Genomic DNA, 11,827 nt, shown 5'->3' with positions numbered 1-11,827 from the left:
AAAGATAAACTCATGCAATTTGCAGCAACATGGATGGAGCTGGAAGGGATCATGCTCAGCAGAATAAGCCAGAATGAAAAAGAAAAATACTGGATGGTCTCACTCATAGCAGGAATTTAGAAAACCTAAATAAGGGGCCAGGAGAAAGACTAATTATAATAAAGTAAAAATCAAAATCAACAAGCAACTATAAACCAGAGACACAATATGGGGGGGGGGGAGGGAGGAGGGTCAAAATAAGGAGGGTGGAAATTGTATGGGGAATATAACCAAGATGAAAATGTATTCATTGTGCCAAAATGAAAAATGATGTAAAAAATTATATAAAAAAATAAAAATACTTCAAAGACTTGAAAAGCAGGAAAAAAAAAACCACTCAGCATGAATGTGGGTAGAGTCTTGAAGTTTACTTAGGTCCTAAACTTGCATTAGGTTAGTATTTTAAAGTCCACAGAAAAGATAACTGAGAGAGGGTTTTTTTTTCTTGGATTGGATTTTAATAACTAGGCCTGGGTTTAATATTATTATTACACTACCTTTAGCACAAAGAGACTTTAATATCCTACTGCTGAAATTAAATATCTGCCATTTCTGGGCAATAAAGCCAATCAGTGTCAAAATATCAATGTGAATAGCAATAAAAATGGTCTAAGATCCACCTGAGCACACCATACTGTCAGATTCTTAACATTATGGAGAAGTAAACATAACTTTGTAGTCAGTCATTTATCTCTTTTGTTTACCAGAAAGTGTTGATTAAATAAATATGAGTTTTACCAGCATTGCTCATTATTTTTTTATGGTGTGTCCATGAGAACATTTGTTGTAATAATTTTTTTGGTATCACCTAGTGTGGGAACCTAGACTTTCTATATGCAGACATGGAAAGAGACCAACCTGGCTTACCATAGCCACTAGAGAAACAAGCCTTAAATTGTCTGCTTTAGATATCAAAAGATAACAATAGATTATTATGTTGGATTATTATGTTGACCACCAGTCAGATAAGGTCCTGTTAAGTCTCATTCCAAGTCTTCTGTGCAAAGGTTAAGAACATGATATAGGGGCCTCCCTGGTGGCACAAGGGGTCAAGACACAGCGCTCTGAAGCTATCCACAGCCACTGCAGCACAAGTTTGATCCTCGGCCAGGGAGGTGACCCACATGGCGCAGCAGATCTCTCCTGACTTACCCGCTGCTCCCCTCAGCAGTGTATTTCAGTAGATCCATCTGTTTTGCTCCCCATTCTGTCTCTGATGAATCCTCTCACCCCCCACACCTCTGGCCTGTACCCCAGTTCTTGTATGCATAAATAAATCTTTAAAAAGAAAAAAAGAACATGATATATATACCTTCCATTTCCTCTGATAATCACAGTCTGTTTTCTTTTTTGCTGTGCTTTGTCAATTTGTTTTCCTTATTTATATTCTACAAACGAGTGAAACTATCCAGTAACAATTGTTCGTTTTCTGACTTATTTTACTTAGCATAATCACCTCAAGAGCCATCCATTTTGTCCCAAACGATACTATTTTATCTTTTTTCATATCTGAGTAGTATTCCATTCAGTGTATATATTCCACAATTTTGTTACCCAGTTGTCATAGACACCAGGATTGGTTCCACAAATTAGCATTGTTCACAATGCTACTATGAACACAGGAGTGCATAAATCTTTTCATGTTAGAGTTTTCCTTTACTTTGGGGAAGTACCTACCAGTGATATTACTGAACCATATGGTATTTTCATTTTCATTTTTTAAGGAGTGTCCATAGAGATTGTACCAAATTACAACACCAATTGCTAATGAGTGTTCCTTTTTCTCCATATCTAATTCAACATTTGTTGTTTCCAATCTTTTTGACATAGGCCATTCTGATAGGGAAAAGGTGATATATCACTGTGATTTTTATTTGTATTTCCCTTATGATAACTGATGTTTAACAGTTTTTCATGTGCCTGCAGTCCATCTGAATGCTTTATTTAAAGATCAGTTTATTTAGGTATTTTGCCCATTTTGATTGGATTGTTTCATTGTTGAGTTTTATGCAATCATTTAAAAATTTCTTTAACAATATTAAAATATCATTATAAACCAATCATAAATTTTTGCCTGAAACAAAGCCTCTGAATGAGCAATAGAAATTTATGGAGGTGAAGAATATAACACACATATTTTTCCAGCAGTGTTTCTCAAATTATAATGTGTTTATGAATCATGCAGGATCTTTGATTCGGTCTGAGATTCTGCATTTGTGTCAAATATACAGATATGCCATCACCTGTGATCCATGGATCATACTTTGAATAGTATTATTGGCCTTTTGCAAGGTTCACAGCAAATAAAACAAGTTCTAGCACCTAGTGATTCCTGGAGAACACTGCATGCCTCTGTCATAAGAAATGGTGCCTTTGAGTAAGGCAGACTTTGGAATATACTCATCTGTATACTCTAAACTCTAGATTTTAGAATAGAGAGGGGATAAATCTCTCCAGTGTGTACTGAGACAAGGTGGGAATTTTTGAAACCTGATCACTTACTGAAGGTCCTTTGTCAAAATGAATGTACATTTCTTTACCCGCTAGTAAAGAGAAGTGCTAACTTTCAGTCACTCTAGTAAATAGGACTGGCACAGGAAGAAATATGGAGGATAGGAATTTATTCCAAATCTGCAATTATTGCCCATATCACTAGTATTAATGCTGACCTCATAAATACATCTTCATTTCCTCCAGTTCCTCAGACTGTTCTTTTTTTCTTTTTAAAGATTTATTTATTTGTGCATACAAGAGCTGGGGTACAGGCCAGTGGTGGGGTGGGGGTGGGGTGGGGTGGGGAGGTGGTAATGTTAGGGGGAAAGGATGTCCTGAGCTAATTCCATACAGGTTTTGTGGACTCCACCCCTACTCCAGAACAAAGCCATCAGGACATTGGGAAAGACAAATCCCATCACCACCAAAGGGAAGGCTGTTGGAAACTGAGGATGGAGTTAAGCAACCAGGTTTGGTATAAAAAACCAAACACGTGGGCCTTGGGGTCTCTCTCTTGCTGGCCTCCTGGCTTCACAGCTTCTGGCTTGCGGCCAGCTCTCAGAGTGCCGTTTGGGATTCCAGATCGGCGGATTGGGTAGGACACATTTAAGACTTTATCTCCCACTTTTCTCCCTGAGTTCTACATTTCCTCATTTGCCCTTCCCTTGTAAATAACCCTTTTATAAACCTTTTGTGTGTGCCTGCAGTGGAGTGTTAATAAGTCCCTTTAAGTGCGCGGGTGAGGACCCACAGCCAGGCAACCCGTTTTATATCAGGGCAGCCCTGTAACAGTAAGAGGATTCACCAGAGACAGAGCGGGGAACAGAACAGACAGACTGACTGAAACACACTGCCGAGGGGAGCAGCAGGTGAGACAGGAAAGGTCTGCTGCGTCATGTGGGTAGCTCCCTGGTCAGCTGCAGACAGCTTCACAGCAACGTGCTTAATCCCCTGTGCCACCAGTGAGGCCTCTCCTCAAACTGTTCTTTCACCTCCTTATCTTTCTGTCTCCAAGAGGCCCTCCTGGCTCCAGTGATGAAAATTCCAAAAAGCTACTGACTTTTGTTGTTCCTCCTAAATAAATAAGCTTTCTTTTCATTTTTGGGAGGAAAAAACAAAAAAACAAAAAACAAAAAAAAAACAACAAAAAACATTAGAGTGTAAATAAAGGATAGGAGGGCCTCCCCTGGTGGCGCAGCAGTTGAGCCCTGGGCTGCGAAGCTGCCCACAGCCTCTGCAGTGCCAGTTCGATCCCCGGCCGCCAGCGAGGGTCCCACATGGCACGCAGACCTCTCCTGCCGCCCGCTGCTCCCCTCAGCAGTGTATTTCATCAGTCTGCCTGTTCTGTTCCCCACTCTGGCTCTGGTGAATTCTCTTACTCTCTGGCGCTTCTGACTGTACCCAGTGCTTGTATAAATAAATAAAAAAATCTTAATAAATAAATAAATAAAGGAGTCTTTTTTAAAATTTCATCTGGTTTTAATATATATACATATATAAAGTTATATACAGATAATTTCACAGAAATTGAAAACATTTGTTGATTGCCTCAATCAGAAGAGAAGAGGCTGTGAGAACACATTCCTTTCTGTAGCTGTTCAGAAAAGAAGAAAACTCTTATTCAGAAGCAACAGACAGTATAAACGTTGTCTCTCCCAAGATGCTGCTTTAGTATCCATCATCTGGGGGTTTGCATTCTGCACAAATGAGTACGGTAGATTCCCAGAATAAGTAGATTCCCAGAATACATTTGAGGTTTGACAGTAAAGTTGCTCTTGTTAACTACTGGTGGCAATCTTCAGGGGTCTGCAGATGAAGGAATGTAACAAAAAGGTGGTATAGTCTAAGAAATAGCCCTGGAAAGAGACACCAACATCAGTACATACACTACACACACACATGCACACACATACACACAGACCCTCAGCACCCACAATTCCTCACTACCTTAAAGCCCTGCCTTCAACACTTGTATTGACTTGTGGGCACTGACATTGCCAAAAAAGCTCCTATTTAAGTAAAAAATCAGAATTTTGAAAACTTGTATCCACCATTATAAACTTAACAACATACCAGGAGTTGGAATCTTTTCTAATGTGATTAGTAGTGATTTTATTATATGTGAATTTTTTATATTTATAATTACATGTGTTGACTTTTGGTAGATATACATAACTTAGCAAATCATTATACTCAAATGAATACCTGGGGTTTTGAAATTATGTGTGAATAAAAGATCCATTTAATATGCCAGATATACCAATAAGTTTTAATGTAATAGAATATAAAGAGTGCATTGATATGAATTCCGGTTACAACTACACAGTAACAAACCTTTAAGAAAATGACCACTTTTCAGATTTTGGTGTAACATTGAAGACTACCCATAACTATTTGAAAAAACTCGTAAATATTCTTCCCTTTTCCAATCACATACCTGTTTGATGCCATACTTTCTTCATATACTTCAACTAAAATGGTACATCACAATGGATTAAAGGTAGAAGTTAGACATAAATCCAGCTATCATCTCTTATTTTTTGTTATTTTATTTTATATATTTTTACATCATTTTTCATTTTTGTACAATGTATGCATTTTCCTCTTGGTAATAGCCCCCATGAAATTCCCACCACCCATTCACCTGTGTACCATCATCATAGTCCCTTGTGCTCTTCCTATCCATTTTGATCCTACTCCCTTCTCACCTGCAGAATGTCTCTGGTTTATCATTGCCTGTTACTTTTGATTTTTACTTTATTATAATTACTTTTTTTTCCCTGATCCCTTATTTGGATCCTCTACATTCCTCCTACAAATGAAACCATCCAATATTTTTCTTTTTTCTTCTGGCTTATTTCATTAAGCATGAGCCCTTCCAACTCCATCCATGTTGCTGCAAATGGCATGAGTTTATCTTTTTTGATTGCTGAGTAATATTCCATTGTGTATATATACCACATCTTCTTGATCCAGTCATATATTTTTGGGCATTTAAGTTGTTTCCATAGCTTACCTATTGTATACAGTGGAGCAATAAACATAGGGGCGCTGGTGTCCTTTTGAATTAATGTATTTGTGTCCTTTGGGTAGAAACCTAGGAGTAGAATTGCTGGATCATATGGAAGCTCCATTTTTAGCAGATTGAGGAACCTCCACACAATTTTCATAGTGGTCAGACCAGTGTGCATTCCCATCAGCAGTGTAGGAGAGTTCCTTTTTCTCTACATCCTCGCCAGCATTTGTTGTTTCCTGTTTTGTTTTTTTAATTCTCACTGGTGTAAGGTGATATCTCATTGTGGTTTTGATTTACATTTCCCTGATTACAAGTGTGAGCCTCTAGTGGACTCTGAGACCTGGGATGCTTATCGCGAAGGACCCACCAGACGGTGGACAGCTGTCAGCTACAAGCAGTGATTCTCTATTTTTCTCAGCATGGTTATATAGGAATTATGAACAAACACATCTATGTTTTATCAAAAGTCAGAGAAAGCCAAAACCTTTCCTCGCACACCATGTACGTGATCATACACACCACGTAGGTGAGTCCTTGGGCATATCAGACATGCCTGTCCTTGTGAACCTCGGTTGCTAAGTTACAACCGAGGAGACTTCCAAGGACAAAGCAAGTTCAGGGCGTCCTTCCCAGGCGGTTTTCCGCCCTGGCACACGCGAGTTTTCTCAGCGGTTCGGTCAGCCCTTTCCCTTGCCGTCCTCAGGTCACCTTATGCAACAACAAGTGATGTGGAACATTTTTTCATTTGCCTGCTGGACATCTGCATTTATTTCCTCTTTGGAGAAGTTTCTTTTTAGCTCTTCTGCCTGTTTTTTGACTGGGCTATTTACTTTTGTTTTGTTTTGTTTTTTATTTATTTATGTATACACTGGGGTACAGGCCAGAGGTGTGGAGGGTGAGAGGATTCACCAGAGACAGAGTGGGGAACAAAACAGGTGGATTGACCCAAGTACACTGCTGAGGGAGCAGCAGGCAAGTCAGGAGAGGTCTGCTGCCCCATGTGGCTGCTCCCTGGCCAGCTGGGGAATCCAACTCCTGCTGCAGTGGTTGTGGAAAGCTTCATAGGTTGTGTTTAACCCCTTGCACCACCAGGGAGGCTCTATGTACTTTGTTTTTATTGAATCTCATCAGCTCTTTGTAGATCTTTGTGATCAGTCCCTTATCATTAGTATTGTATGCAAAAATTTTCTCCCAATCAGTAAGGTGTCTCTTTGTTCTGGTTACTGTCTCTTGTGCTGTACAGAAGCTCTTTAATTTGCTGCAGTCCCAGCTGTTTATCCTTTCCTTCACTATCTTTGCTTTGGGGGATGTGTCTTTAAAGATGTTTCTGCAGTGTCAACTATCTTCTCTTAAACAAGACATAAAAAGGATTTATAAAGTATGTAAAATAATGCCACTCTTCTATTTGCGTGTGTATGTTGGAAAATACAGACATCTTCATATAGTTTGTATGCTGTATTTCAAAATGTTTATTATTAGGTACTTATACATTTTCTTAATTTTAATTTTCACATAATAATACTGATAGATGTAAGGCATATAAACAAAAAGCACGTGGAGTTCTCAATTATTTTGAAGAGTAAACAGAGATTCTGAGACAAAGAGTTCGAGAACTGTTAGTAGTTGCTCATTACTTTATATTTTCAATATTTGTATCTCTGATTATTGTACAGAATGTGTGCTATATTTTATTCCCGTGAAACGTTATAGTACAGAATATTTTATTTTACATAATAATTTTTATGTTACAGAAAATTAAGTCATAAATATGGGAAAAAACAAATATAAACTGAAAATACATACAAACAAGAAGGATACATATTTTTATCACTGGTCTGGGAAATCTAATCTCCACAAACAGGTTTATATAGGTTTATATACATTCTGAGATGGGTTTATATGCATTCTGAGATGGCAACAAGATTTACAAATATATCTACTCCAGCTTTCTGAAGACAATGAGAAGGTAGAAGTCTAAATTTGGTCAGAATTACACATGGTAACCGTTACAGAACTTCTCTCTTTTGGGATATACTTGTTAACCTCTCCCCTAGAATAATTTTTCTTCTAAATAACCAGTTTTATTTTATTTTTTTTTCAGATTAGCAGCTCTTCTCTCAGGTAACTGCATAGTTTATTTCATTACTACCTTAAATCTTTGTTCAGTGTAACTTTTCCAATAACTTCTACTGAGAATCCCATTTAAAAGCTTCCCTATGGAAGAAACAGATAACATTCAAAGGAAAGCCAATCAGGCTGACATCAGACTTCTCCGAAGAAACACTACGGGCAAGGAGAGAGTGGAGGGACATAGTCAACAGACTCCAAGAAAACAGATGCCAACCAAGAATTCTCTATCCCGCAAAGCTCTCCTTCCTCTTTGAAGAAAGAATATGGACCTTCCCAGACAAACAGAAACTCCGGAATTTCATTACAACTAAACCCCCACTCCAAAAAATACTACAAGGAGTCCTAAAGCCAGAACCTCAGAGGGACGAATAACAATGAAAGAAGGCCAAAAAAAAAAAAAAGTTATTAAAAGAATAAATAAATAAAATCAAAGGAAAGACAAACACAATGGCAAATACAGATGCTAACATATCAATATTAACTCTAAATTTAAATGGACTAAACTCTTCAATAAAAAGACACAGAGTTGCAGCCTGGATTAAGAAACAAAACCCAACCTTTTGTTGTCTCCAGGAAACACATTTAGCTACAAAAGATAAAAATAGGCTCAAAGTTAAAGGATGGAAAACAATCCTACAAGCAAATGGACCAAAAAAGAAAGCAGGAACAGCTATACTTATATCAGATAAAACAGATTTCAAACTCAAAAAGATAAAAAGAGACCCCAATGGTCACTACATTATGATCAAGGGGACAATACTTCAAGAAGAAATAACACTCATTAACATATACTCACCAAATGAAGGAGCACCAAAATATATCAGACAACTGTTGTCCTCTCTGAAAACAGACATCAGAGAAAACACATAAGTAGTGAGAGACTTCAACACACCACTATCAACAATGGATAGATCAACAAGACAAAAAATAAGTAAAGAAACCAAAGCTCTAAATAAGGACCTTGAGCAATTGGCCTTAACAGATATCTATAGAACACTAAACCCCAAAAAAACGGAGTACACATTTTTCTCAAGCGCACACGGATCATTCTCCACTGGGGCACAAGACAAACATCAACAGATACATCAAGATTGAAATCATATCAACCATCTTTTCTGACCATGAAGGCATCAAACTAGAAATAAACCATAAAAAGAAGGCAAGGAACTTTCCTACCTCATGGAGATTAAAAACCACACTACTGGAAGACCACTGGACTAATGAGGAGATCAAAGAAGAAATTAAAAAATTCTTTGAATTGAACGACAAGGAGGACACCAATATCCTAAATGTATGGGATGCAGCAAAAGCAGTAATAAGAGGAAAATATATAGCAATAGAAGCTCACATCAAGAAACAAGAAAGAACTCAAAGAAACAACCTAATCTCGAAGCTCAAAGATCTAGAAAAAGAACAACAAAAAAACCCCAAAACCAGTAGAAGAAAAGAAATAATAAAAACAAAAGCAGAAATAAATGAAATTGAAACTAAAAAAACAATCCAAAAGATCAATGAAACCAAGAGCTGGTTCTTTGAAAAAATCAATAAAATAGACAAACCCCTAGCCAGGCTCACAAAGGAAAAAAGGGAGAAAGCACAAATAAACAGGATCATCAATGAAAGAGGAGAAATCACAACGGACACAGCAGAAATCAAAAGAATAATCAGTAACTACTATGAACAGTTATATGGAAACAAGTTTAACAATCTAGAGGAGAGGGACAAATTCCTACAACTCTACAATCACCCAAAGCTAGATAAAGAAGAAATAGAACACCTAAACAGACCAATTACAATTAGCGAAATTGAAATGGTAATCAAAAACCTCCCCAAAAACAAAAGCCCAGGACCTGATGGATTTACAAATGAATTCTACCAAACATTCAGAGATGAATTAGTGCCTATCCTTCACAAACTCTTCCAAAAAATTGAGAAGGAAGGGACAATACCAAACACATTCTATGAAGCCAACATTACACTAATACCAAAACCGAACAAGGACAACACAAAAAAGGAAAACTACAGGCCAATCTCCCTAATGAACACTGATGCAAAAATCCTCAATAAAATTTTAGCTATCAGAATCCAACAATGTATCCATAAGATAATTCACCACCACCAAGTAGGATTCATTCCAGGGACACAAGGATGGTTTAACATCCGAAAATCAATCAACGTTATCCAACACATCAACAAAAAGAAATATAAAAACCATATGATAATATCAATAGATGCTGAGAAAGCTTTCGACAAGTGCAACACCCATTCATGATAAAAGCCCTTGAAATTCTTGGGATACAAGGAACATACCTCAACATCATAAAGGCCATCTATGACAAGCCAACAGCCAGTATCATTCTCAATGGTGAAAAGCTGAAAGCAATTCCATTAAGATCTGGAACAAGACAAGGATGTCCACTCTCACCACTGCTTTTCAATATAATAGTGGAAGTCCTAGCCAGAGCAATAAGACAAGAGAAAGACATCCAAGGAATCCAAATAGGAAAAGAAGAAGTCAAACTATCACTATTTGCAGATGATATGATAATATACATAGAGAACCCCAAAAAGTCCACAGAAAAACTAATTCAACTCATCAATCAGTTCAGTAAAGTGGCAGGATACAAAATCAACACGCAAAAGTCAGTAGCCTTCCTATACACAAACAATAAATCTGAAGAAGAAGAAATCAAGAAAACCATCCCTTTTTTTATTGAAACAAAAAAAATCAAATATTTGGGAATAAATCTAACAAAAGAGGTAAAGGACCTATACAAAGAAAACTATAAAACACTGTTAAAAGAAATAGAAGAAGACACAAAGAAATGGAAAGACATCCCCTGCTCATGGATTGGAAGAATAAACATTATTAAAATGGCCATCCTTCCAAAAGCAATATACAGATTCAATGCTATTCCAATCAAAATTTCAATGTCATTCTTCAAAGAAATAGAACAATTATTGATGAAATTCATATGGAATCACAAAAAACCCCGAATAGCCAAAGCTCTCCTGAAAAAAAAAGAAGGGAATGGAGGCATCACACTCCCAGACTTCAAACTCTACTACAAAGCCATAATCATCAAAACTGCATGGTATTGGAACAAGAACAGACATACAGACCAATGGAATCGAATAGAAAATCCAGAAATAAACCCACAGATTTATGGTCAACTAATCTTTGACAAAGGAGCAAAGACTATGCATTGGAGCAAAGAAAGTTTGTTCAATAAATGGTGCTGGGAAAACTGGGTCGCTACATGCAAAAGAATGAAGCTTGACCACTACCTCACACCATACACAAAAATCAACTCAAAATGGATTAAAGAACTAGACATAAGACCTGAAACCATAAAATATATAGAAGGAAATATAGGCGAAACACTACGTGATTTGCACATCAAAGACATCTTTACAGACACATCACCCAAAGCAGTGATAGTGAAGGCAAAGACAAACAGCTGGGACTACATCAAATTAAAGAGCTTCTGCACAGCAAAAGAGACAATAACAAAAACAAAGAGAAACCCCACCAACTGGGAGAACATTTTTGCACCCAACACTAATGATAAAGGACTGATCACAAAAATCTGCAAAGAGCTGATGAGACTCAACAACAACAAAGAAAATAATCCAGTCCAAAAATGGGCAGAAGAGCTAAAAAGAAACTTCTCTGAAGAGGAAATGCAAATGGCCAACAGGCATATGAAAAAATGTTCAACATCACTTGTCATCAGGGAAATGCAAATCAAAACTACCATGAGATACCATCTTACACCAGTGAGAATGGCACATATTAAAAAAACTAGCAACAACAAATGTTGGCGAGGGTGTGGAGAAAAAGGAACTCTTCTGCACTGTTGGTGGGAGTGCAAACTGGTCCAACCACTGTGGAGAGCTGTGTGGAGTTTTCTGGACCTACTAAACATAGAGCTTCCATATGATCCAGCAACTCCACTCCTAGGTATTTACCCAAAGGACACAGAAACATCAATTCCAAAGAACACCTGCACCCCTATGTTTATAGCAGCACTGTTTACAATAGCTAAGCTTTGGAAACAACCCAAATGCCCAAAAATAGATGACTGGATCAAGAAGATGTGGTACATATATACCATGGAATATTACTCAGCATTCAAAAAAGATAAA

Source organism: Talpa europaea (genome assembly GCF_964194135.1).
Source record: "Talpa europaea genome assembly, chromosome: 9".
Lineage (NCBI taxonomy): Eukaryota > Metazoa > Chordata > Mammalia > Eulipotyphla > Talpidae > Talpa > Talpa europaea.
Note: the sequence above shows the minus strand (reverse complement) of the source record.